Source organism: Pomacea canaliculata, linkage group LG9 (genome assembly GCF_003073045.1).
Source record: "Pomacea canaliculata isolate SZHN2017 linkage group LG9, ASM307304v1, whole genome shotgun sequence".
NCBI lineage: Eukaryota > Metazoa > Mollusca > Gastropoda > Architaenioglossa > Ampullariidae > Pomacea > Pomacea canaliculata.
The window spans coordinates 20,277,025-20,284,909 of NC_037598.1; positions in this window are offsets into that span (position 1 = coordinate 20,277,025).

Consider the following 7,885-nt stretch of genomic DNA (forward strand, 5'->3'; position numbering starts at 1 on the left):
CCGTTAGGAGCAGGACGTCGGCAAGAATGAAGTACCGAGAAGGAAGGAAGGAAGAAACAAAAGAAAAAGCCAAGAGAGAATCGATGTGTTGAGCGGCAGAAGGCAGAAACACACGAGATTTTAGATTGTGTAGTGGAAAAAACATGTCCATGTCCGCCTGCCTGTGTGATTGAGACGAGTGAAGAGAAAGGGAGAGACAGTTGTATAAGCCAGACCTTTGCTCTTTACTTCCTCAAGCAAAATAAAAGGCTATCTGAATAGCAACTTGTAATTCATTGTTGTTTATATTATATGTAAAGTTTCACACACTTGTCTCCATTTTGCATGTTTGTCGGCCTGCGTCTGAAGAAAAGGAGCTTTGCTGTTCACTCAGATTTTGATAAACTTTCTCTCACTCATTGGACTGGCCACACACCACAGAACCTGCTTAGCGCCGCTAAAGACGGACCTAAGTGGCTACCCTTGTGGCTACCCTGCGACCATCAAGTTTTAAAACACCCCATCACCCTCCTACCCCTGACAAGAGAGGAGTAATAGGGGTGAGTACAGCTCACACTCGAGGCTACACGCGTTTTGAGTCCTCTCTATAAACATCATCTGGACCAAAAAGTTGTTAACTGAATTGTGTGTTTATATCCTGTGGAAATGGTTTTGGAAATGTTCAACTTTCCGTGTGGTTTGTGGCCTCTTTTTATGGCGATTTGCTCACTTCATTTGTCTCTCAACACTCTTAACACCAGATGACGAGTAACTGTGGCTCAGTTGACACCTCGATCCCGAATATACCTGTCTCTCAACACCTGGCTGCAAGTGCTAACGAACATTACTCCAGGCCGGCCCTGTGCCAGAACAACCCACAATCCAATCATATCGTCCACTCTTGCCGTTCTGTCTACTTCTCTCTCCCTCATGGAGCAGTCTCAGTCCACTTTTGTTTGTACCGTATACACTCAGCTGGGTGGAATTAAAGACTCTACACTCAACAGATTTCTCAACAAATTCAAACTTCCTACCAATCCTTGCTACAAAACATCTCCAGGCTCCAGCAAAGTATTGATTCGGTCAAACAAAAGATCCGTAGAAATGAGAGACGAATCAACGAGTTAGCAGATGAAAATGAACTACTAAAAGAAAAAGTGGATGAAATCACAACGGAAATAGACAAGCTCGAGGTGTTTTCACGGCGAAAAAATATTAAGCTGTTCGGCATCCATGAAAGTATCGGTGAGAACTACATAGAGTGCAGCTCGAAAGTGATTAGTCTCCTGAACGAACTGTGTGATGTGAAATCATGGTGTGAGGAGGACATCGAGCGGGCCCATCGACTTGGGAGTAAGAGGACTGGCGACAACCGCCCCCGACCCATGTTTGTAGAGTTTCATCGATGGTCCGACAAAATGATGCTATTAAACGATGAGAGTGTTAGGGACAAACTTCGAACGGCCGGCATTAGAGTAGGCTGTGACCTGACGAGACTTCAGATGAATAACATAGCAAAAGCCCGTGAAGAAGGGAAGTTTGCTTTTTACAAAAGTGGACAACTCTACACAGAACCGACGCACACGTCCCAGAACTGGTCATGTCATCGACAACGAGGTTGCTGTTGACAAAGCAGTTGAACGAAGATGGCAAGTACATGACGGACCCCGACCACCCTGCTTCTGTCACCCAAGGTGCCTACAACTGCCAGGAACACATGCTTCATACTCAATCGAATGGACAAGATGGGAGTGACAGAGGTCGACAACCTACCCGATCCTCTCCCCTCCAGACATCCTTCGCTTGGCGACACTGTGTGTGCAAGTGATCAGAATGCTGATCAGAGCGAATTCAGTGAATACAGTGAAAATTCGGAGCAAGATTGTACAGATGGACACTATTCTAGACGCAGACAGCCCCCTCTTACAGCTCATGCCAAGACCGGAAATCAAGAATACCAAACCCCTCGTACGAGTTGTCCGAGTTGCCTGGCCAGTGAATGGAGGACCTCTAAGACGACATCGAAAATGGACCACAGTACCCTAAAAAGAAAATCAACAAGAAAAAAGTGACAAGATGGCCCAGCCCACCACAGCTCATTAAAATTTCTATCCTATAATGTCGAGGGACTTTCTGTGGACGGTAAGACAGAGGAGCTGTTGCTGTTTAATAAATTTGACATTGTTTTACTGGTACAAACATTCTGCAAATCAGTGTCTGAAACCATGTTCCCAATGTTAAATTTGTTATCTCCCCTGCTCTTAAATTGTCAGATTCCCCCGGCAGGCTTTCGGGCGGTGTCGCTTTACTAATTAAAAATGACTCGACAATTCGTTACACAAATTTTTGTTGAATTTGACAACATAGTTGATATTAAGGTGTCAAAACAACTGATGGGTGGAGATCAAGACGTTGTACTTTTAGGTCTGTACATTCCCCCACTAAAAAATATTCTAAGCACCTTTCCCTTTTCCATTTCACACTCTTGATGTCAGATAATAGAATGCAAACTACACTACGTCTTGCCTCTTTTGTTTATAATGCATTGGAAATAAGAAAAACTGTGACATAGACCAAAGCCCATAATGCCCAGGAATGACTTATGGATATGTTAATGTTAGTTGCTTATATGCTGTTTTGTGACTAATATTAATTTGATAAGAATTAATTTGTACTTGCATATTTATATCACTGTATGGTGTATGGTTAAATGGCAATGCATATCTTTACTTGCACCTGGGCATGTTGTGCTTACCTATAATTATATGACTATTGATATATATATATCTTTGATGGTTATGATCCCCTTGAAAATTGCCGATGACCTATTCAATAAACTGATTCTGATTCTGATTCTGATTCCTACCCCTGACAAGCAGCATCGATAGACCAGGATAGCGTGTGGAGAGCTGACATCAAAGGACAAACGAACGAACAACAGAAACACGATTTAATTTTTTGTAGATCTTAAAGCCACTTGCATGATGGAGTGGCTGCTGACACTGCTCTTAAATTCCCTTCTTCATTAATTCAAACCGCTCTGCAGATGTAGCCTTATCGCTGCTCCATGACTTCGGCCGAAGGAATCTACTCTGGTAACCTTACGTTGTCATGGCAACAGCAAATGAGAGAGATCGGTCCATAATACCGGTATACGTCAGTGACGCCATAGGTTCAACGGTCTTTGCATGGATGCATTTTCGGCATGTTTAGAGAGAGAGGGGGGGGACAGGATAGGGCGTAGATTCGCTCAAAAATAGAAACTAGTACTGAGTTCAGCTCAGAGTTTACAAAAAAAATATTTGGACTCTTGTAGACCTTTAATTTTGACCCTTGACCCTTCGGAACGGTAGGCTTTCATTGGATCACGCGCGTTGGCGCCGTTCGAAGAGGCTCAGCAGACGAGGGCATCGGATGGAGCAGCTGATGCCGTCGGGTCCGTGCGCACAGGCCGCAAATCCCTGAGCTGATACTCATTCCCTCCCCTTAGGCCGTCTGTTTTCTTGGGGGCAGCCCGGCCACCAGAGGGCACACCTGTCTTCTCGCGTATAGGGAATGATATTGCCGTCGAACATCCAGCAACTGCCGTTAAAGACCCGATGTTTTCTATTGGGATTTTTGTTCCCTATCATTTCCCATCCTCTAGAGTGGGATTAACCGGGATAACACCAGGCAGAAGACAGATGGAGCAGTGCAGTGATAGTCAGATTGTAACCGACATTTTTTTTTTTAAAAGCCATCTCAGGCTAAGAGGACTAAGCTGTAACACAGTCATAAGTGGCCATAGAAATAAAAATAAACAACTTTGCTGCACAGTAATCTCTCACCCGATTATCTGATCGATTCCCTTGAGTGTAATGTGTTTAAAACTTGCATTTAATGTCAACTACTGGCTTGTTAAAAGTCTATAGATGACGAATTTGAAGGAAAGATACACATTTTCTGTCTGTTTTATTCCTCTGCTGAAGATTAAATGATATGTTTCCCCAGTGAATTATGGTGTTTGTGTATAAAGACTGCTACACACATTGACAGATAAACTGTTGTCCATTAACGCCAACCGACAGCTCGACTGAGAGTAAAGACGAAAACCTTCTCATCAAATCTGACTGTTTTGATCATCCTGAATTGAAATGAATAAAAATAAAAGAAATCCTTCCCACAAAAGGTGGACTTAAAGGACTTCACACACACTTGAACATATATACTTGAACATATGAACAGACCAGTAGGGTAACCATCAAAAGTACGCGCTCACGTATACACAAGGTAGCGGAGGAAACCTGAATACCCCGAGAAAATTATCGACAATATACGGAATAAAGAGAGACTACTTTTCACACTCGAATCCTCTTTGCTGTAATAGTTTACCGCCTCTACCCGCCCCTCACACTCCAGCTACTGTATTCTACTTATGTTGAGAAACTACAGAACAGTTATCGATATTTTCTGTATCTCAATGAGAAAATAAATCTAGACGAAGGGTTTAGGGAGAGAAAATGGTGTCCATGTAAGTAATTGTTCCTCTGAGACTAAAGTTCTTCTTAATGTTTTCTCCCTCACAGCTGGAGAAGCAGTTCCTAGGTTAAACAGTTTTGGCGGTTGACGCATGGTGGTTGAGATTACTTGTCCCTAATTTTTCTACGGAATGATTTTAGGATCACTTGCACACACTTGCAAATTCTGGTGAGATGTCGCAATGACTTTTTAATTCCTCTTTAAATTCCGGAGAGAGCAATGGTCAATAATTGGCACCGGGGGGAAAAAGTCGAAGTCGTCGTCGCACAGCCGTGGTTTGTCACTGTCCAACGTTTCTCAGGAACTGAGGTCTTCTACCCTCTCCCCACCCACCCGTGCTAGACATCCAAGCTGTTGGTGGAGAACTGGCTACAGCACTTTGGTGAAAATCGGATGTTTGAGGTCTGAATGTCAACTCTGAGAGTGAAACCTTTAGACCTTCTGCCTTACTTTTTAATTGGCAGCAGGGTTCATAAAGGTTCAAGTACCTCATCTCTGAAGTTTAAAAAAAAGTTACTCTCAATTGTGTACTGGTGTGCTCATTTTCCATTTCGTAATGTTCCTCTCTAGAAGCGCTACTCACGATGCAGAGCGAGAAGACAACTCATTTTGTCGACATGGTGATGTATGAGGTGATGGAGCCTGGGAAAGATGCCGACTCCCTGAAGGATAATGACTAGCGACGGTGGAGATTTATCGCCCTCGGTATACGATGACGTATGACGCAGCAAACTGAAGACGAGCAGTCACCGCGCATTCATCAGCAACTTTCCACAACTAGTGATTCGTCTGAGGTTCTACGGTTTAGTTAATTCTGTAAAATCTGCATGAGGTTTGTCACACAGACCACTTACTGTGACGATACAGTCTCCATGATGTCTAGCAAGCTTTGTAGTGATGGTATATGTCTGTATCTGTAAATGCATATATCTATCTGTATATGTATGCATGGGTACTCTGTGTGTTTGTGTGTGAGTGCGCGTGTTTACGGACTGTCGGTCGAGCATTTTCAGTAGCAAAACAATCTCCTGGTCAAAGACAAACTCTCGAAGCACAATTTCACAACCTCCAGGTTGAATAAACACATCGATTTTTATCCCCCGTGGTGGCCGAAGCCTCCTCGAAATGTTTGAAGAAAAGATCAGTTTAAAAACCCGTTTAACATTTGATCCCACAGATTTGTCATGTCATCAAATGCTAAAGTAATTTTTATCTTTAAAAACCCCGAGGAGCACACGAAGCAACTAAACACACGTATCACTGCATCTTGTAAAACTGTCATCAGAAGATAGATGAAACTTTTTTAGTATCAAAGACAAATGGCATGGTGTGCTAAAATGTCTGCGATGAATCAGTAGAATCTTGAGTTGCTAAGAACCATAATGACTTACCATGTATTCAAATAAACCTCCCACAACACTCCTTCTCTCTTTCACACACCATTTGGGGGTACACGGAGAGGACGTTCCTGCAGAAAAACACAGTGAAGAACGGAGTTAAAGAAAACGAAAGGAAAGATTTCTTGTCTTTTCAGTTGGAAAAGCCATGTAACGTTAATTTACTCAAACTTTTTTTCTCCTCCTCGTTAGGTCTTTTTTTTTTCCCAGGGTGGCCGTAAGTATACCAAAAAAAAAAAAAAAGAAAAAAAAAAGAGAGCATCCATCAATCCTTCATTTAGTGACAAAGAAATTCGATAGCAGCATCCCAGCCACTCCCTTCCTCTTGCAAAGTCACTGTCTCCTGTCTCTCACAGAAGACAGTCTTCTGTATTCCAGAAGGTGTCGGCTGCTCAGCTGTTGCTAAGAGGGAACAGCTGGCTCCAAGCCTTTCAGAGCATCTGTGACAGGAGTCCGTAAATAGGAAAGTTGATCAACTCCACCAACATTTCACTGGACTAGACTGCCTAACTCTTTAAGCTGTCTGGTGCCCCTAATGATCGATGACCTGACCCTCCTTTAATTCTGTTTGTTTGTCTATCTGTCTGTCCCGCTGTTGGTTTGTCTGTCTGCATTGAAAAAGAAATAAAAGGTTTAATTAACGCGGCAAAATAAAAAAAACATTCCACCCTGTTTGTCTCCCAGAAGAATAAGAATAGAGGAAGAGAAAAGAGGAAAATAAACAGGTGGTCATTCTTGTATCAGGGAATTGATACAGAAATGCTGGAATGGTCGAGCTGAAAACAAACACATGCACACCCTCGCTTGATGACGCATATACACTCATATTTTATTTTCATGCAGTGTCACGTGACACAGTAAGGCCTGAAAGATTGCTTCATGTTTTCTGGGAAAAAATCTGACTAGCTTTTCTTTAAATGAAATGTCTAACGGTCAAATAAATGTCTAAGCCTGATCGTTGAGCTCGACAGCAAGATACTCTTGAGTGATTATCCAGAGGACTCACCTTACAATTAACGACTATTCTTGGCGCACAACTAGAGGCCTAGTGTTTCTCATTAGAGAAGAAAACATTTTACGGCGCGCAAAGGGCCTGCGATGAATCAGTGTAATCTTGAGTCGCCAAGATCCGTAATAACATCTCGTGTATCCCAGTACACAACGCTTTTTCACCCGTTGCCAACCATCCAACGCCCACCGACATTCTTCTGAATGCTTGTATAAAAGATAGATCTTTCTCTGGAATTTAATTTCCTGACCGAGTGCCAGGCATTAAAAGATGGTCGTTTAGCCAAGCGTTTCTCTGGGAGTGGAATTCAGCCGGTTGTTCTCTAACAAAGTATGCAAACGGTTTTAACAAAAGCGAGAATCTTTAAAGGATTAATGGGTTGCAATTTTTTTTAGCTGGATAAACCTCAGTGCAGGGAACTACTTTTCCAAACTCTACCTACACACAATCGCCGTGCACAGAAACAGGTCAGAATCATGACGTCACGTTTGTACACAACAATGTCCAAGTCTCCCATATGCCCAGGCATTCACATGTAAACATATCCATGCACAAACATGAGGTATGTGTCCAATAATTACCAACTCATAAACGACTTTCGCCTCGCTAGATTTCAACAAACAACGTGGTCTTTGTCCACGAATAGGTGAAAAAGGTAGGAAGATCAGACAACCTTTTCGACACGATGCTAGAATCTCGTGACGACGACGACGGACGACGACGACGATGACGATGATATCACTTATAGAGCCTATGTCCTTACTCTATAAAGAGCTCAGTGTATCTTCAAAAAAAACAAAAGAAATATAAAATGTAAGAATCTTCTGAAATAAAAGGACAATGGAGGCTCAGACTTAAGTTCCTTTGTCAAAGTCCAAGATGTTAGACATGGTTCAGACCGGCGGTCCATGAGAGCAATGATGTCACTTCCTGATGCACGCATTTAGCGGCTTGTACTCCACGCCGAAGAAGGATAGCGTCT